We start from the raw sequence: 23,579 nt of genomic DNA on the forward strand, positions 1-23,579 counted from the left end.
TTCTTGAAAGGCAAAGATTTGCTTCAGAGATCCATGTATAGATGCCTCTGTCCTCTAAATATAAAAGTGTTCAATAAATGTTTATTGAATTGGATAGTAAAAACTAAGTCTCATGTCCTGGTCCATAACTAAGTTAAGGTATCAGAATCTCCAAACTGACTAGAATATGGCATTTGTCAAAGCAGAGAATTTGTTCTGAACCAAGGTTCATTTTTTAATTGTGTTATTTACTTCTTTTTTTCTGGCTATTGAATTGTATGAGTTCCTTGTACATTTTGTATGTTATCCCATTATTGGATATGCCATTTACAAATATTTTTCATAGGCTGCCTTTCCATTTTGTTGATGGTTTACTTTGCTGTGCAGAAGCTTTTTAGTTTGATGTGGTCTTACTCGTTTATTTTTGCTTTTGTTGTCTTTGATTTTGGTGTTACACATCATGGAACATCCAGAAAATTGCTGGCAGGATGAATGTCAAGGAATTTATGCTTGCCATGTTGTTTTCTGGGAGTTTTACAATTTCTGTTGCTACATATAAATCTTTTGAGTTGATATTTATGTATGATATAAGAGAGTACTTCAGTTTCATTCTTGTGATGTCATTTATGGAAGATGCTATTCTTTCCATTTTATAATTTTGGCATCTTTGTTGAAATTAATTGGTCATATATGCATATTTATTCTGGGCTCTGAGTTCTGTTTCACTGATCTATGTGTCTGTTTTAATGCAATACTGCACTGTTATGATTATTATCTCTCTTTAATATAGTTTTCATCAGATAGCTTGTTCTACCTTCTAAAGATTGCTTTGGCTATTTGGAGTCTTCTGTGGTTCCATGTGAATTTTAGGATTTTTTATTTTATTTCTATGAAAAATACCATTGGAATTTTGACAGAGATTGCATTGATTCTGTAGATCACTTTAGGTAGTATGGACATTTTAACAGTATTAATTCTTCTAAACCATGAACACAGGATATCTTTCCATTCATTTGTGTCTTCTTCAATTTTTTCATCATTGTGTTATAGTTTTCAGCATACAGATCTTGCATGCCCTTCCTTTGGTTAAATTTATTCCTAAGGATTTTATTCCTTTTGATGCTATTGCAAATGAATTGTTTTCTTATTTTCTCTTCCTGATAATTTGTTGTTAGTGTATAAAAATGCAACTAATTTTTGTATATTGATTTTGTATCTTGTAACTTTACTGAATTCTTTAATTAGTTTTAATGTTCTAACAGTTTTTTGTTGAAGTTTTTAGAATCTTCTACATATAACACCATGTCATCTGCAGAGATATTTTTACTTTTCCATTCTGATTTGTACACCTTTTATTTCTTTTTCTTGCCTAATTGCTCTGGCTAGCACTTTCAGCACTAGGTTGAATACAAGTGGTGAGGGTGAGCACCATTGTCTTCTTTCTGATCTTAAAGGAAAAGCTTTCAGGTTTTCACTGTTCACTATGATGTTAGCTGTGTGCTTGTCATATGTAGTCTTTATTATTTTGAGGTACATTCCATCAATACCTAATTGTTGAAAGTTTTTATCATGAAAGGATGTTTAATTTTTTTTCAAGTTCTTTTACTGTATCTATTGAGACAATCATATGCTTTTTATCCTTTATTTTGTTAATGTGATTTATTACTTTCTAGTTTCTATACTGTAAATACTCCCACCATGGCTGATTTTAAGCTATTAGCAATTTATTGACTGGCTTACAAAATTCCTGAAAATTCAACCTTCAGCTCTTATGAATCAGTATGAGATTGCTGATCAAGCCCCACACATCCTGGAATGGGGCTTCTCTCAAAAAAAAAAAAAAAAAAAATCACAGGGAAGGACTCTGGCTTGATTTGAGGGATTTACTATCATTTTAGACCAATTACCATGGCTAGGCATATGGGTAATAACTACAGTTACTCATCTTGGGTCTGGTGACTTCCCCCTCACTGGATGGGAAAGTGTCTTGGTTTGCTTGGGCTGCTATAACAAAAACAATGAAGAAAATATATTGATGGCTTAAACAACAAAAAATTATTTCTACAGTTTTGGAACCTGGATGTTCTAGATTAGGTTTCTGGCATGGTTGGATTCCAGTAAGGACCCACTTCTTCATTTGCAGACAGCTGTATTTTCACTTAATAGAGGTAGAGGGAGGGAAGGATAGGGAGAGGGAGAGGGAGAGGGAGAGAGATGATCTCTCTTTCTATTTTGGGTTTCTTCTTTTAAGGTCATTAATTCCATTTATGAGGGCTCCATCTTCATGACCTAATACCTCCTAAGGGTCCCACCTTTAAATGCCATCATATTGAGGATTAGGCTTTAACACCTGGATTTTGGTGGGACACAAACCTTCAATCCATAGAAGCAGTCACTGAGAATGGGAACTGAACCAGATTCACATACTTGATATCAGTGAAAAACAGTTCCCTGAAAGTCCAGAAGAAGAAGAAGAAGAAGAAGAAGAAGAAGAAGAAGAAGAAGAAGAAGGGAAATTAGACTGGACAGACAAAACCCAGTGATATGCTATATAATCCCAGAAAGAAAGACAAAATATATACACACTTTCAAGAATATATGAGTCTGACCACAATAATTGCAAAGTAGAATTAAGGGAGGGTATTTTAAGAATCCATTCTTAGTATAGAAAACAAGGGACAAAATAGAAGGACATTACTTAACTGCAGAATTAAATTTTTAAAAAAATTGAGCAGGACCTTGTTCTTTAAGATTAAGTGTGGAAATGAACTCAGAGTTTTCTTTCTCATGAAAATGATACAGGGGAGAACATGTAGAATAGAAATACACATTAAATATACTGCTTATTTAAGGACTGCCTAGTTGTGAATATGAGTTTTTCAATTAGCATAAACACAGGCTTATTTTATTTTATTTTATTTCATTACATTTCATTTTATAAATGTTTATTTATTTATTTTGAGAGAGAGAGAGGGAGGGAGAAAGAAGGGAGAGAGACAGAGTGTGTGCACAAGTTGGGGAGGGGCAGAGAAAAAGAGTGGGAATCCCAAGCAGGCTCCACTCTGGCAGAGCAGAGCCCCATACAGGGCCCAAACTCACCAATCATGAGATCATGACCTGAGCTGAAATCAAGAATCAGTAGCTAAGATGACTGAGCCACCCAGGTGCCCCCACACAGGTATATTTTAAATATTTCAGTCCTCTGAAGCTTTGTCACTATAAGTTCTACCTTTGATACTTTGATCATTTTTTGTCTTAAAAAGGATTTTCTTTTTGTTCTGTTATTCTATATTTTGCTTCCTGTAAGGCTTGACTACCATTTTGCAAAAGTACACTGCCCAAGAAAAAACAATGCTTAACACCTACACATTTAACCTCATTAACAATTCCTTTCCTTGCAATTAATCCAAAGAGAGTGGAGATGCCTTGCTTCCTCTATTCATCAAGGTACATATCAATTGAATAGGGGGGAAATAACAAAGAAGCCAAATCTTCAGAAGCTCTAAAAAAAAAAAAAAAAAAAAAAACAGGGAGAGGGAACTCTTTAGAAAGCATTTACAATTTAGAATGCAGTTTTAATTATTATGGCAGGATGTCCAATGTTTTGATGTATATTACAGGTTAAAGAATAAAAGAGCATTACTGAGCATTTTCTTTGTGTGTGTGTGTGTGTTGTGTGTGTTGTGTGTCAACTTGACTGGATGCTCTGAAAACTTTTGCTGTTACCCAAAGTAAAGAAAAAGCAAAGATGTTCATTGCATTGTTATTTATAAAACAATACAATTAAAAGCAATTTAAATATACAAATAGATAGGATATTTAAGTAAATTATAGTGTATTCACTGAATAAAAACTAGGTAGATGCTTAAAATAATATTTCTAAAAATTTTAAAAATAACCAATACTGTTTTATATATTTAGTAAAACAAATCACTCAATGTATGATATATGAATCTTCATAATAGTTTTATTATTAATACGAAAAAGCTGGAAAGAATCCAAATGTTCCTTAGAATGTGAATGGATAAACAAAATTGTGGTAGATTCATATAATGGAATGCTAGTCAGTAATAAAAAAAAAAAAAGTACTAACACATGGACAAATCTCAAAAATGTTATGTTGAGGGAATAAAAGCCAGACACAAAAAATTAGATACTCTGTGTTTCCATATATTAAAATTTAGAATAAGCAAAACTAATCTATGGGAAAAGGAACAGATCAAATACTAATCTCAGGCATGAGTTAAGGTGGATTCACTGCAAAGGGGCACAAAGAACAATGTTGGGTGGTATAAATGTTCCATATCTTGATAGTAGTGGTGGTTACGCAGGAATATTTTGGTCAAAAATAATCAAATCGTATACTTAAATTTTAGACATTTAATTATCCCCAATGTTGATTTAAAATCGATATATAGTTTAATTCAGTTATGTGAAATAAACAAATAAGAAACTATGCATACATAGAAAAACACTATGATGAATATTGATAAGTGTTAAAATATTTATATTCATCATCTCTAGGTATGGAATTAAGAGTAATTTTTTTTCTCCTGCTTGACTGTTTTATTAAATCTCTACTAGATGCATATGTTTTATTTTTAATTTTATATATCTATATACTATATCTATCTATCCATCCACCTATATCATTTTTTGTCCCGTTTTTCGTCTGTTTTTCTATCCACCCACCCACCTTTTACCTTTTTACCTGTTATATACAACTGCAGTAACAAGTATATGTAAATACAATTTTTTTAAGTGTGCTTAAAGGCCCCTAGCATTATAACCTTTTGGCTTTGTGATGGTTTAACTCCAGGATGCCTTCTTGATTAGTTTTGTTCAGATGCCTGCATCTGCCCCTCCTTGATTTGGGCAGTCAGTCCAGAGAAAATTAATAAGTTAGTTGATGTATTTAAAAGGAGTCAGGCTAATTGACTGTTTAGATTGCTTTGATCATTCATTTTGTCAGGATCAAAGAATAGGGACTATTGATTACCTAGTGTTCTATGTGGACCTGCTTGTATGACACAAAGATTACTTGAATAGCATTGACTGTTGTCTCTGGAATCTCAATGAAAATGGAGGTGATTCTCCTGGGAGGCTGTCTTTCTGAGCAACAGCAACAATAACATCAACTACAATCACCAAAAAAAGAATCTGAAAGAATTATAATATTAATAATAAAAGTTCTTGGTATTTACACATTTACAAAACACTTTACCCATAATAATTTCTGTGATGTAACAATACTAAGGTAGACAGGAGAAAATTATAGATGTGCTTTTCAAATGAAGACACTGAGACTTGGGGAATTCATCACACTCTTAGATGACAGAGCCACCATGCAAGTCCAGGACTCCTCAAGTGTTATTGCCACAATTTGCTTCAATGATTTTTTAAATATCCCCTTTCTTTTATCCCCAGATTGCCATTCATGGACACTTTCCCTTCTTCTGGATTGAATAAACAGAAAAAGATCCTTTTTCATGAATCTGGTTGTTACTATTACTGAGATTTTCTCTGTTTTGCTCCTCATTTGAAGGTGAGGAGAGTGAAATGTCTATTATAGCTTACAAATATTTTTGGGCCAATTCCATAAAATTCACTAAAATCGGAAGACTTGGGGACATAAAAACGATGAAACTGGTTTGACCATGTTTTCCTTCCTCTGACCTAAATGTCAATATTTTAGATCCAACAGAAACCTGACTGATTTGTGAGTGTGGGTTATTGGCAAAGGAGTAAAAATAGTGGTAATGAAGCTGTACACACAGACAATTTCAGTGAAGGTACTTAAATCATAGCATTTCCTGATTTGGGTAAACAGATAATTCTCATTCTTGGCTCTACAACTTACTCTGTAATCAATCAGTTTTAGGATATAGAAGGTTTCTTCAACAAAACCTTTTGTTCCCCAGGAAAACGCTTTTGGTTGCCAGATAAATTAGTGCCAAAAAGATATATTTTACCAAAACATTTGTTTTATAGATTTCATGTTACATATCCAGAAACATGATTGCTTTTCTTATTGGCATGAACACTTCTTTCTCATTTAAAACAAAAACAAAAACAAAAACTTTTATCTGAGTTCCCCATAAGAAAGCAATTGAGAACATTTCAAAGAAGGCAGTGGCTTTTTCACTATTATAGTCTAAAAATGCAATGATATATCAATGCTATTAGCAGAGTGGAACCCAACACATGTACGTTTATGAGTTTAATTAACCAACTTTGCTTTTTCCAAAAATAGTGAAATAAAAGTTGCCAAAATCATTTGATGAAGAGAAGGAAACACTATTTCTAAATCATTAAAGAAAGCCAAGAGAAACTGCCTATGGACAATTGGCTTAATCTAAGACTTAATCTTTTTCTGCCTGAAGTTTCACTGAGCAGATGTTCCATTTTTCTCATTTTTCTTATCTTCTTGATATATAGTTTAAAAACATCCAGGGGAAATTTTAAAATTTCATGAAGGATGATGGTTTAGAACCCTTTTTATATCTTCCAGAATTTTCTTCTTCAGGCGGATTATTCAATAGGAATTAATGTTTGAAAATAATTGTAAACCCTGAGAATCCTTGTGCCTAAATATAAAGAACTTGTTTGAGCAAAGCGTAGAACACAATAGACTCTAGGGAGTAAGGTTGTATGCAGTGTAGTTGCTCTGAGTTTTGAAATAATTTTTTTGTCCCCTGCTTTTCTATTGTATGTAGGGGAAATTCCTGTCAACCACAATAACTCTTTCTTTTATTTTTATTTCCAAATTTAATTAATGATTTAAATATATCTTACTTGCTTAAGGTAGTCAAAGGCAAGTTCATCCAACATGCACTTTCTTCTGCCTGTCTACATTGTTACCATTATGTAAAACTGGAGTAAAAGGTAGAGATGCAGAAAGAACAAGACAAGAACCTGGTTATCAGCATCATGACTAAGACCACAGCAGGACCAGTAGAAAGTAAGATAATGCAGAATTTACTCATTCATTCATTCATTCATTCAACTGTACCTGGTACTTAAAATTATTATTAAAGTCGTAATACTGCTGTTTTGCAAATGATAAGATCTGGCTCTTGGTTCAGTTGTTAAAATTATTAGTTAGAGAATTGGTGTGTTTGCAGATTGACAAGGTCTGACTCTGTCTATTGGTATTTTCATGCCTTTCTCTAGTACACTGGAATGTATTGGGTGAACACCCAATGAGTCAAGAAAATAGATCCCTTCCACCACCTCAACATGACCTTCATCACAATCATACTTAATCTTGTTATGTATGGTACCATTTAAAAACAAGTAGAGAGCTCCCTACCACCCAACACCCTCTCTCCCAAGCTGAAAAGAGCACCAAAATCAATGTTAGAATGAAGTACTTTCATACAAACAGGATGGGCAAATTTCTTAAACCTAAAGGCAGTTTGTGGGTGGGTAGATATTGGTGAAGGAAGGAGAATGGGAGGCCCTGTTCAAGATGTGCAAGTTCTGATCTCTCCCTGATATACCTTTATAGAATAGGTCTGTCCCTCTCTTCCTACCCACATCTCTGCCCTTTCAAGACAGAAAGTGTAGCTCAATTATTAAGAACGTGACTTCATTCACATGAGGACTTTAAGAGACAAAACAGATGAACATAAGGGAAGGGAAACAGAAACAATATAAAAACAGGGAGGGGGACAAAACAGAAGAGACTCATAAATATGGAGAACAAACTGAGGGTTACTGGAGGCGTTGTGGGAGGGGGGATGGGCTAAATGGGTAAGGGGCACTAAGGAATCTACTCCTGAAATCATTGTTGCACTATATGCTAACCAATTTGGATGTAAATTTTAAAAAAATAAAAAAAATTAAATTAAAAAAAAGAAAGAATGTGGATTCTGGAGTTAGAAAGGGCTGGGTTTCATTAATTCTAAGACTCTGCCACTTAATAATTGCATTAGCTTGGATATGTTACTTTAATTTTCTAAATTAATGTCCTAATATGCAAAATGGGAAAAATGGCCTTAGAGGGTTACAATTAACAAGGTATCTTGCATAAACATACTTAAAATGCTTATTATTATTATTAAAATTGTTTTCATAGTCTAAATTTACCTTTTATATCCTCAAATGTAAATATGTATATACATATCCATACATAAACATATATGTATAATCTTTTAAACAGAAGCTTTATTGTTGCATTTAATAAGTGATCATTGCTGTGATATTCAAATAATACAGAGAAAGTAATCTATATGATATCCGCACAGAGAGCAGAGTTGGATGAGAAATAGTTCTAATCATCACAGAGGAAACTGAGACCTCTAGACTCTCTGCCTCCAATCACTTCACAAAGAAAAGGGACCTCTGGGGACCTGCGATATGGGAGCTGGACAAATACACACCAGAAGCTATTTTATTATAATAAAGTGTAAATGCTGTTTGAGTAACCTACATTCTGCCAGGCTCCATTTTCTCATGACTACAAAATCGTTCACAGCATTGTTCGAGGATTATTTGTTTTAACAATTCATGGAATACTCTGCTGAGTCTGTGGCATGTGCATTGACAAGAAAACTCTAGATTCAAAAAACTGCCAGAGGACCATTCCCCAGGATCTTAGATAATATCAGAGCTTTTGAAATATTGTTATCAAAGATTTCACTAACTAAAATCCAAGGAATTTTTTCCCCAAAGTTTTTATGAAGTGTCATAATTTTTTCTCATGGATAGTTTCTGTTCTTTCCCACTTAAAAGTTTGTCCCCCATCCTTTGCTTATTGAAACATCTATAAGCTATAGAGTGTATAACTGTTTAAAAGAAGGGTGAGGAAAGGTCTCACTTCTCTAATCACATACCAGAAGTTGGTCCCTGTAGACTGCGAAAGAAAAGGCTGCTGTCACTGTGCCTCCATCACTGTCTACATGTACAGCCCCTGGTTTAATGGAGGGAGAGCTCGGTGCCATGACCATTTCCTCATTTGATACACTAAGGATTGTTACATAAGAATGACGGCACTTATGTTCAGGTGGGAAAATCTCTTGAATGAGAGTGAAACCATGACAGTGCATATCATGTACACACTAGATACTTAATGAATACTTACTGAATATGCTAATGAATAATGAAAGATTCATGGAGTCTTGCCTCACCTATTTTTGTGAGTCTTAGGCTCCTTATCTGTATGGAGTTTGGACTAGATCATAGTTATACAAACTTTTCTGGGGGTGAGGAAGTTCTCTATTCCTATCTCACATGTTGACAGATGAAAGGGGTTGATTGGCCAAACTGCCATTCCCCCCATGAAGATGTTCTCAAATATGGTACCAAGTATTCAATCCTCATAACATAGTGACATTCCTCTGTATATCTGCTTTCAGACAAGTGCCTGCCCAGTTGTTGGGAAGGCAGTGATTATTAGTAATAAGGAAGGAAGAAAAAAAAGAGAAACATGTTTTTTCTCCTCAGGGGAAATGTCTTTGAGAAGCCAGGCAATGTGTAGGGCCTTAGTCCAGAGTGTTGTGACTCGGCAAAAGGCTTAAATCCCAGCAGGAAATTGAGGCAGAAGGCCAGGCAATGTGGACTAGTCCCAGAATACAGAGGGAAAAAGAGGACTACCATTTGGTCAGGCCCCAGGTACCCAGCACTCACACCAGGCATACCAGATTCTGAATTTATGGCTAAACAGCTATTTTCGGGCCCCTCTTGCTAGCAAAGCCACGAATCCACACATACTGCCTGCTTTGGTTCAGGATGTAGGTGGGGCTTTCTGCAGGTGTAAAGACACAGCTGAAAAGGGAGAGGGAAATGGCTTTGACAGGCACAAACCAGCATCCTTGCTATAGTATTGATTTGCAGTACTCTTTTATAAGGTACATTTGAGGCCAGTTGCATAGCCAGAGAAGGAGGCGAAGTGGAATGATGTTTTCTTCAGTCTGGATAACTGCACAGGCTACACTGAGACTTGCAAAATCACCTGCTGGGGATTTATGTCAATGTGTTCCCCTCCCCTGTTAAATAACAAAGGAAAATAAAATAGAGGGTATTGAGGTTTTTTTTTTTTTTAATATAATTTATTGTCAAGTTATCTAACACAACACTGTTGTGCTCTTGGTTTAAGGAGTAGATTCCCATGATTCATCACTGACATACAACACCCAGTGCTCATCTCAACAAGTACCCTCCTCAATACTCATAACCCATTTTCCCTGCCTCCACCCCATCAACCCTCAGTTTGTTCTCTGTATTTAAGAGCCTCTTATGGTTTGCCTCCATTTCTGTTTGTAACTTTTTCTTTTTTTAGCATTGAGGATTTTTTAAAAATATTATTTATTTCTGCCCTAAGACATGCCCACAGTATCTGGAAGGATGACCAAGTGACAGGCAGTCATAGTGGATTATATAGTAGTTCAAGAGTATAAAATATAGTTGGATCTGCTATATTTTAATATATAATACATAATATATATAATATATATTAATACAAATTAATAAACATGTAGAGATACAATGAGATTTTTAAATTTTTTTTTAATGTTTATTTTTGGGAAAGAGAGAGACAAGAGCATGAGCAGGGAAGGGGCAGAGTGAAAGGGAGACACAGAATCTGAAGCAGGCTCCAGGCTCTAAGCTGTCAGCACAGAGCCTGACACGATGCTGGAACTCATGAGCTGTGAGATCATGACCTGAGTCCAAGTCCGACGCTTAACTGACTGAGCCACCCAGGCGCCCCGATACAATGAGATTTTAAACGTGAACATTGCGTTGTATCATTGTGTATCAGTGTAACTTTAAATCTCAACCAAAATAAAGAGCCCACAGTTGAGATGCACCTGGGAAATTTTTCCATCGTGTAGAGACAACTGAGGTAAATGCTTAGCTTGTGTCTTAGGAATACAAATCCCAAAGCCTTGGGTTGCATGTAGCAGATCAGGATGTCCCTAGTAAGGTCCTTGGGGACAAATCTCAAGCTGGGAAACTATTTTATGGGGGCCAATGAATACAGATGCAAGAATGTCCTTGAGGTTTATATTTTATCTGATTCCCAACTGTGGCTGGAAGTATGCCTAATGGTGGCAACTTCAGACACTAAGGCTGCCTTTGGGAGAGACAGTGGTAAGGTGAGAGGGAGATATGAGCCTAACTAGTCCTTTCCAAGATCCATTAGAGGTATCAGGGCAGAGGTGGTCTGAGGCTAGATGTGCAGCAAGCTGAGTCCTGAGTGGGGCTAAATAGTTACTGTTATTTTCTTTCTATCTACATTAGTCGGCTCAGGCTGTCATAACAAGATACCACCAACTGTGTGGCTTCATCAACATACATTTATTTTCTCACAGTCCTGGAGGCTGGAAGTCAAAAATTAAGGTCCTGGAAAGTTCTGTTCCTGGTGCAAATTCTCTTTCTGGTTTGCAGACAGATGCTTTCTCACTCAGTCCTTACATGGCCTTTCCTCTCCGTGCATGTGGAGAAAGACATGTTCATACCTCTCTCTCTTCTTGGAAGGACACCAGTCCTATAGGATTCCCACTCTCATGACTCTTTTAATCTTAATCATGTCCTTAAAGGCCTTATCTTCAAACACAGTCATACCGGGGTTAGGGCCCCAGCATACAAATTTGGAAAGGGGGAGACATAATTCAGTCCATAATACGTTCTAAATGAGTTTGTTTTTGCAAAAGTAGTTGGGATTTGACAGCTGTGGAAAATATAGCTTAATTCTAATGGAATAATCCTCCAAAAGAACTTGAAGGCAAAAAAAAAAAAAGTAATGACTTATGTGTACAGTTATAAATTTTCTCAAAGCACCATCATATAGATTGTTTTATTTTACCTTTATGACAACCATAAGAGGTAAATTAGAAAAATATTGTTATCTCTGCTTACAAGGTAAGAAACCTTAACGGGTGATAGAGAGGGTGTAAAGTGACTTGCCTACATAAGTCTGAGAATTCAGAGGGGCTGGGATCCCCATTCAGAGCCTGCCATGTATGTTCCAGCCCTTTTCTCCATCACTTGTCTTTCCTCTGCAAGCTGTCAGTAAAACACTTTTCAGATGTCCTACAATGACTCAACAGGGCAAATATCTATAGCAATCCCAGACACCAGCGCTTATTTAAAAGAAGCAATATGAAGTCATGCCCCAAAAGGTTGAGGCTTTGCAAGTTATTTCATCCTTGGTATAATTTCATTCTCAAAATATTTTCTGGGCATGGTTCCTCAAGTAAATGGAGGAAAAATACCCTGGAGGAAGATAAAACCTTTAGTGTGAAATCTATTGTATTTTTCGTTTAAAGTAAAAAGGAGCAAAGTTCCGACAGAAACAGGAAAATTGAGTACTTGGGGTGAGCATGAGAGCTTCCTTCTATGGAATCTTTAGATAGGATATAGTTTGAAATATTCCCAAGAACCAGGCACAGCCTTTCTGGGACTTTCTGGGAGATACATCTGTGAAAACAGCTGCTTTCTGAGTTTTTTCCTCATCTCTAATCAGCATCATTGGTCCATCTCTTCCCTCTACTTCCTTGATCATGCAGCAGCACTTGTGAATAAATACACATGGGATCTGGAAAGAAGAAAATGAGGGAGATAAACCAGGGGTTCTCTGGATCCTTGTGGCAGGGGAAATAGGAGGTCTCTTCTGGTTGCCAGCCCATATTTCTGTGATCTTTTATCACAGCCCTACAGATCCTGTTCTGTAACAATGGGCTGGACTTATGTTCCTACCTGCAATTGGTTCTTCTTTCCTTAAAGTTTTGTTTTGTTTTGTTTTGTTTTGTTTTGTTTTATTTTATTTTATTTTATTTTATTTTATTTTATTTTATATGTTTTGCTTTTATTCTGCTGCCAAATAATAAGAATATTTGGCAAACACCCAGTTTAGGAATCATCCACAAACCCAAGCATTTGGGGCATTGAAATACCATCACTTGCAAGATTGCATGCTGAGAACTGTGTGTCCTTCAGCTCTTTGTTATGTAGATACTTATTTATGGATTTGCCCTGGTTGGAGAAATCCATGGAAAGGGGACTTGGACTGTATTTCAAATCTATAGTTGTGGCTACTCTTCAAATAATGGCATTCACTAGAGCTACAATATCCTTGTCAATTACATTTCACATAAATTGCTCCTGTATATATAGGCCTGCTCTGAAACAGTCCACCTATATTACTTAGTTGAGTGCCATCTGTAAATAGAGCTGAGTGAAAATTAAAGTGGCTATTTACCAAGCACCAGCTATGGGGCAGCTCCTTACTTAGCTATTTTACATGCACTACCTCAAATCATGCTCACATCCATTCTGCTGGTGAACATCCTTGTTTCACCAGGGAGACAATGGAAACTTAGATGGGCCAAACATCATGCTCAAGATGACCCAGTGACTGAAAGTAGGACTTGTGACTGCCAAAGCCAGTCATGTGGAACAGATGTTACATTTCTGCCCCCAGAAGTGCTTCTTTACCTTCCCAGTGCAGCATTTACTGATCTATGGTCATTCCACCAAGTGGGATCTTAACATTCCAATAGCTTTGGGCAAGCAGCTTGTCCCCACCAACCCCACTAACCTCCTTTGAAATACTTGTAACTTTTGTTCACCATTACTACAATGCAAATGAAGTCATTAATCTGTAAAAGTATTGAAAAGCAAACTGTAATCAAAATTCCACACAGTTGTATTATACAGTGAGGTTCTGCCACACTTATCCCAGAGCACATGACTAGCGGGAAATGACTGTCCTGGAATTGCAGATAAACTGTGATTCTGAGAGCGGAATTGAAGTCCATTATCTACTCTGAGAAAATTCTCTGTTCATTACCAGAAAGATTACAGATTGATTCTATCTGCCCTGCAACCTACTTTTTTTTTTTTAACATTTTAAAGAAACTTGTTACACAAACACGTAACAATATTGATAGAATGCAAAAAATAAAAGGGAAGAAAATTACCCACAATCCTGACACATTTTTAAAAAAATCTATTTTCATTTCTCTCTATTCCTTTCCAGCCCTGGTCCATATATATAATTTTTATAGTGTTAAAACCTGGCAGAGGTATAATTTTGTATTCTACTTATGTTTTTTCAATAAACATTAAAGCAGAAGCTTTTTTCCACGTTTCAGACTCTTGAACTGCTGTAGCTACGAAATGGCAGTGCCCACCTTTAGCTGAGGCCAGGCCGTGGGCAGTGTCCAGGCCCCAGGAGGGCAATGTAAATAGCTCTTGGGAAGATCACTTGTTTTTTTTGCTGCCCAATATGTTTTGATCTATTCATGCTGAGAAATACGGCAGCAGTTCATTCATTTCAACTTCTGTGAAATAGTTCATAATATGACTGTATCATAGTTTACCACATCCAGGGAAATATCTGAGTAGACAGGTAGGGCTGGGTCTGCCAGGGGAAATGATTCAGTACTCGGCCCTTGGATGAAGAATCAGCTCCTGCGTCTGAAAGCTTTGTACAAGGGTGTTGCTACAGAGTTGAGGAGGGAAGCAAAGGAAGCATGCCAATAAGCAAGCCAGGTTGGAAGCCCAAAATGGTGCTGGAGGAAAAAAAGGAGGTATTTTAGGAGGTCCAGGTAAAGTGGGATAAAGTTAATGCAAAGATTCCTTGGCCTTGAAGTCCAGGTGATCATTACAAGCTAGGACAGTCATACATTATTGATTTGTTTTATTTTATTGATTTATTTGTTTAATATTTGTACTCCCCAAGCTCACTGTTCATCTCATTTCTTACTAAAACATTTTTATTATAAACTATTAAAAACCTTCAAAGAATTATAAAGAATAGCATAGCAAACACCCACGTACTCAACCACTTAGCCTGATCCAATTTTAAAGTGTCATATTTGGTTGAGATACTATTAAGTACTAAAACATCACAGATACAGTTAAATCCACCTGTATGCTCTTCTCTAATCCCATTCACCTCCCTCCATTCCAAAAGTAATTAATATTTGGAAGTTGCTATCTTTCTCATAGATGATTTTAGAATATAGCATTTATGTATCTAAATAATACATTATTTTATAAATTTCATGCTATACATAAAAAATATACCATTTGTGTCCTTCTGTAACTGGCTTCTTTCGCTCCACCTTATGTTTGATTTTTAACCTTATGACTGATTATTCATTGTACCTGTTGTCTAACATTCTACTATATAAATATACCATAGTCATCTATTCATTTTTCTTTAGATGGACCCTTAGGTTGTTATGAATTTTGCTAACAATAATGTTATAGTTAATTTTGTTGGGTATGTCTCCTTGTGAACATATATGACCTAGCAATGCTGGGTTGAAGCAATTATTTGATAATGATAAATTGCTTTCCAAACTGTCGGTGTTCCTCCACATCCTCATCAATTCTTGGTATTAACAAACTTTTAAACCTTTTCCAATATGACTGGTGTGACTTGGTTTGCATCTCATTTTGCTTTATCAGCCAACATTTTATTGTTTACTAGGAAGATTGAGCATCTTTTCATAAGTTTATTATCAATTCTTATTTCTTCTTCTGTTAAGTCCTTATTTATATCTACTTTTTCCTTCTTTTCCATCAGGTTGCTTGATATTTTTATAATTAATTAATAATTGTTCTTAAATCTGAATATTTGTTTTTATCAATGATAAGAATTGCAAATATCTCCTTTTGGTTTGTTCCTTGTCTTTCAGTATTATAGTGAGAGACTTTGAGAAAAAATTCTGATGTCATCAGTATTGACAGTATTTTTGGTTAATTTTTTTAAAGCTTATTTATTTATTTTGAGAAAGAGAGAGAGCATGAGAAGGGGAGGGGCAGAAAAAGAGAGAGAGGTGGGCAGAAAGAGAAGGAGAGAGATATCAGCACTGAGCCTGATTTGGGGCTTGAACCCAAGAACCATGAGATCATGAGTTGGGCACTTAACTGACTAAGCCACCAAGGCACCCTAGTCTTTCTTTTTTTTTAAATCATGTTTGGGTTTTATTGACTTAAGAAATTTTCTCTCTAACCTGAGATCAGAAAACAATGTTTTCTTATATTTTCTTTTAAAGGTTTAAATGCCAGGGTTTTTTTTGTTTTTTTTTTCTTTTTTTTTCCCCTCTCACATTTAGATCTTTAATCCACTTAAATGTGGAACTTAAATGTGTCTGTAGTGTGAAATAGGCATTTCTATTGTATTTTTTCATGTAGATCGTCAATTTCACACCATCTATTACCCTATGATCCGAGCTCATTTCTCTGTTCCACTAGTCCATTCTCCATTCATGCTCCAAAACCACACTTTCTTCATTGAGCTTTAAAATAAATCTTAATATCTGGCACAAAGTCATCCCAACCTTTTTTCTCAAAATTATCTTAGTTTTTTGTTTGTTTGTTTGTTTATTTGTGATCTTTTGTTCTTCAATATTATTTTAGGGCCTTGTGAATATAAACGTCAATTCTTATACCTCCTAATTATTTACTTTGTTTTACTGAATTGCCCAGGATCTCTTATACAACGTTGAATAAAATCTTCAGTAGTGAATACCCTTATGTTAGGACTGTGTCTATGCTTTTAGCATTAAGGATATAGTATTTGATGTAAGTTTTTAGTAAATGTCATTTATCTGGTTAAAGATATTCTCTTACATTTTAGTTTCCACGGAGTTTCTTTTTTTTTTTTTTTAAATTTTTTTTAGGCTTTATTTTTGAGAGAGAGAGAGAGGGGGAGAGAGAGAGAGAGAGAGAGACCGTGAGTAGGGGAGGAGCAGAGAGAGGGAGACACAAATCTGAAGCAGGCTCCAGGCAGTCAGCACAGAGCCTGACGCAGGGCTCAAACCCACCAACAACCTGAGCCCAAGTCGGACGCCCAACGACTGAGCCACCCAGGCAACTCCCAAACAGTGTCTTGTTAATCAAGTATAGATGTTGGATTGTATTGAATGTCATTTATTTATTATTACAATTATATGAAAATTTTCTTCTAATCTCTATTAATATATTTTTTGAAGTTGTATTATATTTTTATAATTAGGAAAACTATATTTAGAAATGATATAGATTTTTTTTTTAATTTTTTTTTTCAACATTTTTTTTTTTTATTTATTTTTGGGACAGAGAGAGACAGAGCATGAACGGGGGAGGGGCAGAGAGAGAGGGAGACACAGAATCGGAAACAGGCTCCAGGCTCCGAGCCATCAGCCCAGAGCCTGACGCGGGGCTCGACCTCACGGACCGCGAGATCGTGACCTGGCTGAAGTCGGACGCTTAACTGACTGTGCCACCCAGGCGCCCCAAGATTTTTTTAATATACTGCTAAATTCTATTTGCTAATATTTTAGTTACATTTTTATGTATAGTTGAGATCGATCTCTAGTATTTTATTTGTTTAATATTGTTTTCGTTTTATTTTATTTTTCTTATACTGTATTTGTCTGGTTTTGTTATCAAAGTTGTACAAGTCAGGTAGTTTTCCCTTTTTTTTTTTTATCTTTAATCCAATTATAGAACTGAGATTTTTCTGTTGAAGGGAGACTTAGTAAAGCATTATTAAAAATTTTCAGAAGAAATTTTTAGAACAAAGTATGATCAACTGGTCCAGGAATGGTTTGGAGTAGAATTCTCAGTTATTGATTTCAATCTTAATAATGGTAATTGATTTGTAGAATTTTTTCTTGAGTAATTTTTATAATATTTCTAGGAAGTAATTTCAGAAAATTTTAGAAAGTTATTGGCTTTCAAGTTTGTTGGAATCAATTTGTTTATAATGTTCTCTTTTGATCATCTGTGGTGTTAATTATAGCTATTTTTTTTCAGCCATGGGATTATTTACTTGTGACTTTTTTTATTTCTTGATGACTTGATAAAACTTACTTCCACAGCATCATAAGTGCTACAAAGCCATGTATCACTGTGCTTTTTTTTTTTTTTTTCCTATGGAGTTTACTAGACAATTCTTTCCTTAAGAAGGAATTACAGGGTAGAATTTATGACTTTATATATGTCAATGTTTAATATGCATAACAAGAGGGAACTTTTCATGTACATATTTCTCAAATATATTTGACTTTAGAAAATATTACTTTTAGGTCCATTTCAAGTGGTTACCATTCCATGAAAACTTTGTGAAAATCTTATCTTGGCTAAATCCTCTTATAAATGAGGAAACTCACATCAGACTCAAAGAAGTTACATGGTTTAACTAAGGCCATGTGATTTATGCCTTCACTGAGGTATTCAGCTGATAAAAGCAGAGGTGAATGAATACAACACTCACAATTTAAGAAACTGATCACCGACTGGTATAGTTCTTATTTCTCCTAAATCTTTTTATAAAATGTTAGGAACAATCATTGTAAAAACTTTGATTTTTCAAATATTAAATTGCAATAATTTAGGATGAGAAGAAACTTTATTATTTAAAGTGGCCTAGCAATGATAACATTAACTCTACTCATTACTTAGAAGAATAGATTCTTGATAATGAGTTGGGAAGGCAGCCCCCCAATATGGCCCCTAATCATTGCCACAATGAGTCTCTATTTTTAAAAGTAAAGTATTTTATCACTCAAGTGTGTTGAGGCCAAGAAATATTGCAGATCACAGTTTTTTAATGAAATAAGGATAATGGAGGCAGTAATAGCCAAAATCGAATGTGCAATAATAATAAAAAAGATTCCCCAAACTGGGTGCAGAAACACTGTTATATGTGCATAAATGCATGTATTAAATTAACTGAAGAAACTAAAAATCTTTATGTTGTTAATAAAATCTATCCAAGGATCTCCCAAAATAAATGACTTGCTAAAAGTCATTGCTTGCTAGCATATCATTTGCTTAGAAACAGTATTGAAAATTGTCCAATGAAAATGTCTATTATGAGGAGCAAGAACCTTGGAATATTTTATATAAAATATAATATTCCTCTGCTATTTCTCTAAAGAATCTGTGTAAGAATGATGGTGGTCTTATAGTTTTCTTCAATTCTGTGTCAGGATCTACCAGCCTTGCTACTTACTTCTAAAATTTTTGTAGGAGTATCATTACCAGTTAACACCCATGGTAGCCTTTATGCATTTTTATGTGAGAGCTTTGAAAGAAGGTTAAAATGATTCCTCTATTTGAAACATAACTCTAGTGCTTCTAGTGTGGCCTTCATAGTATAAGTGACATAGCAAATGCCAGCAACAGGAGACAGGCAGAAAAAATTATTACCACCAATAACATGTTTCAACTTAGGGTTTGAGATGTTCTTGGAAAAGAGCCTTACTCATCTTACCTCTGGAATTAGTCCAACATCCAAAAGGCTACAGCCATAAGAACAAAACCACTCAGAAAAGAGTAGACATGCTCTATTTGATATTTAGATATCAAAGACCATAATTTCCAAACCAAAATTGGCATATAAAACCTGATAAATATAAATGAACTCAGGGACCCATATGGAGAATATTTGAAGCTGAAACCAACTTGACAAAGCAAATGCTTGTAAATACTCAGGTTAGAGTAAAGCTTTCCTGAGTTCTGGTTCTTTTGTTCTTAGTTGTGAACTTTTAACCTATTCACTATCCTTGATTTAAATGGTCAGCATTTCAGTGAAATATCTCACTTTTAACAGCTTATAAAGTACTGTGCAAACTTACATAAAGAAATGTACACATGTATTGCTGAGGGTTAAACTGAGGGCAGTTTTGCAATATGTTCTAAGTGCCCCCTCCCATCCTGTGGCTATTTAAAAGAAACAGTCTTGTTCAGGGACATTTCCAAATAAATACCAAATGAACTTGTAAAAAAGCTAAACATAAATAGTTAGTGGACAACATTAACTTAACAACATGGATACTATAAAGATCCATCTGTTCCAGAATAGTTGAAAATACCAACATAAAAATGCAGAGCTGTATACAGTCTGGAATTACTGTTGTTGGTTTTTTTTTTTATCATTACTTTTGTTTTTATTTTCAAATTTTTAAAATTAAATTATGGGGATGCCTGGGTGGCTCAACTGGTTAAGAGACTGACTCTTGGTTTTCGGCTCAGGTCATGATCTTTTGGTTTGTGAATTTGAGCCCTGTGTCAAGCTCTGCATTGATAGCACAGAGCCTGCTTGGGATTCTTTCTCTCTCCCTCTCTCTCTGCCCATCCCTTGCTCACTCTCTGTCTCAAAATAAATAAACTTAAAAATAAAAGTTTTAATTACATTTTGGAAAGTAAGAAGAGTAATAGCAAACATTGTCCATCGTATAGAAGTTAAGTTTTTATTTATATGTACTTTGTTCCTTTTTTTTTTTTTTAAGAAACAAAGCCTTACAAATACAATTGAAACACATTCGAATTTTTTCTTCTCAACCCCCCAATTCCCACTCAACATTGCTTTTCTCTTGACTTTGTTTTCTTCTACTGAAAGCTGCTGGTTGGGCAATGTTGGAGAGGGCTTTCTGGTGGAGGTATAATGAAAGACATTATGTAAGAGTTGAGTTAGAGAAGGGATTTGTTAAAAGAAGAGGTGCAGGTGTAGAATTTGGAGGTACTGAAAGGAGAGCAAGCTTTTTTACAGGGAAGCAGGTTTTCTTTTACTTCCTTTTATGCCTTCCTATTTTTATATGTTATCATTCCCTACGGCTCTAAACCATGCTTATGCTTCCTTAAATAAATCTCACAAGAGAAAAGCCAAGTGCATGAAAATCACCAGGCATTGATGCCTGTCTGTAAAATATAATCACACGCTAATCATGGAGTATAGATTTTCTTTCTTCCCCAAGGCAAGATGCTCTCTGGCACCTGTGGAGGTGAGCCCCAGCATGAATGATCTCTTTTTGACAGTCTTTTCATACATGAAAGCTCATTGACAACTCACCTAGGCACACAATTTAACAATCCAATTGGCATTTATGTTGGCTGTGAAATTGTGTATCCAGAAAGCCAAGAGGGGTGTCTTCCACTGCACCCCAGTTTGCTGCTACCCTGAAAACTCTCACTCTGCTGTGCAATATAGTATCATTGGTTACAAATGGTTATTTAAGCTAAAGTTAATTAAAATTAAAAATATGGTTCCTAGTCACTAGTGTGATTAGTAACTAGTCACACCAGTTACATTTCAAGCATTCAGTAGCTGTCTGTGACCAGTGGCTACCATACTGGACAACACAGATATAGAACATTTTTACTATTGCAGAAAATTCAACTGGACAGCACTTGTCGAGGATACAAGAGCTGGTGACATTATTCTCTGCATGACTAAGATCCTCTGCCTGCATAGTTCTTTTTGGCAAAGGTTGGATGAGGGTGATGATCATCTTTCTAGACTTGAAGGTTTTCTGTGGGTTAGAATACGGAAAAGACTAACTCTTTGCTGGTAAACATATCTGAAATATGTAATCTCTCACTTACCTGAGATAAGAAACCTGAAATAAGTAAAAGACTTGAACAATAGTTCACACATAGTAGGTACTTAACAAAGGTTAGTGACTGTCTTTACATTGCCCAATTAGGAGATGGAATCCATGCTAGTCATACAAACATGGAGAATTTAATATAAAGAACCATTAGCAAGGTATAAATATGTTAACCAAGTAAGTAGGATATCGTGGAGACAGCAGCTCCAGGAACTAGTTTCTATTGCCAGGATGGAGAGCAATGGTAGAGGTTGGAATTACAAAATCTTAGAGACTTGGAGAGAGGGACTGTGATGAGAGATGGGTAGAGGGCAGATGGGAAAGCACCGGAAGGGGAAGAAGGCAAGCACTAAGAAACAGGCAAGAAGGCTGAAAGCTAACCCAGCCAGAAGACTGGAAATACAGATGTGTAATGTTTAATTAAAAAAAAAAAAATTGTTAACGCTTATTCATTTTTTGAAGAGAGAGAGTGCAAGTGGGGGAGGGGCAGAGAGAGAGGGAGACGCAGAATCCAAAGCAAGCTCCAGGCTCTCAACTGTCAGCACAGAGCCTGACGCGGGGCTTGAACTCACAGATCCTGAGATCATGACCTGAGCTGAAGTCACATGCTCAACCGACTGAGCCACCCAGGCGCCCCTGTGTAATGTTTAATTTTAAATATTCACAGTTCTTTACATAAATCTCCATGCCATTGGTAAGTTCATCGCTGATGATATTTTGTGGAAGGGAGTCATTTGGTTGTTTTGGTGAAAATTACAGAGAAAAGTCTGTTTGCCTATGTGGGTTAAGAACAAGGACATTTTTCTACACTCAATACATGACTTGTGTTTCATTTTATATTTTGGTGTTAGATGGTGCATGAGGCAAGAAACATGGAAAAGACTGGTGGAGCGCTGGGAAACACTATGTGGTTTATTTACAGGATAGAACAGAAAGCCCTCTGAGAGGAAGTCAACCCAAGGGGAGGAGTCAAGCTAACTCAAATAGTAGCCTCTCATTATTAGGGCCACGTGGTGTGTGTGTTTGTGTGTGTGTGTGTGTGTGTGTGTGTGCATTTTGAATAAAAAGAATAATAGCTTTCATTTACTAAGTACCTTAATCTTTATTTTAATCTTCACCACAACTCACTTGTACATATGTATGTGTAAAATAAAATAGGACATATCTACAAGGTTACCCAGCTAGGAAATAGATTTGAACGAAACCAAGTAAGTGTGATTCCAACAAGACACTTGTATTGTAACACCTGCATGATTGTGTCTGTCTCTTGGATTTGCACATGCAGGAGAGAGCCAGAACTATCAAACTATGTGTTATAGGTGATAACATGGCCCCATTTTAACCCCAGATAGTGTGGCCTCTAATATTTCATTAACTTTACCAACCTTTTCCCCTATCCATTGCAGAAGAAGCTCTTGTTTAAAAATAATAACACTATCTACAACTTTGCTTAAAAATAACAACAGTAACAAAAATAAATAAATACATAAGTTCCCCTCCCCCCCCCACCATGGTCTATTGACAACTATAGTAGAGGCTTGGCTTTCATCACCTCCCTTTGCCTTAAGCATTCCAGGTCATTTTATGCCATGAACTTGGAAACTCTACTTCGTTATGTCCTTGGAACAGTTCTGCCCTCCTACCTAGAGGTTTTTTCCTCCTCCAGCTGACCATATGGTGGCTGTTTGGCTAGCCTGCTGCTGTCCATCCTCTGCACATGGCTATCAAAGCAGTGTTCTTGCAAAGGGACAGTGAGGAGGTATTTTTATACTTCTCTTCCCATCTAACAAGCATTTGGTTATATTATATGCTATACCATGTATGAGCATATATATAGTATGTATAGTTTGGGTCATATTATATATTATACATATATTATATATATATTGTGTGTATGTATGTGTATGTGTGTGTATATATATATGTGTGTATATATATATGTGTGTGTGTGTGTGTATATATATATATGTGTGTGTGTGTGTATATATATATATACTGTGTATAACATATAGTGAGGTGTTAACACACTCACTTAAGAGAATTTTTATAAATAAGGATTTCCTTTGTACCGCAAATAAACAAATCCCTCCTCTCCCAACATTCTATAATTCTGCATGGGGAAAAACTACTTCTGAAATAAAGCAAAAAAAATGGTGCATGTTTTTTTAACAGGTATGGAGTTCTGAGGCTCACAATAAGCATTATCATAATAATTCATAATCTCTCTTATTCAGCAAACATTGATTAGGTATCTGTTATAATAAT

The sequence above is a fragment of the Panthera pardus genome, unplaced genomic scaffold, assembly GCF_024362965.1.
Source record: "Panthera pardus isolate Hobbes unplaced genomic scaffold, ASM2436296v1 HiC_scaffold_20, whole genome shotgun sequence".
NCBI lineage: Eukaryota > Metazoa > Chordata > Mammalia > Carnivora > Felidae > Panthera > Panthera pardus.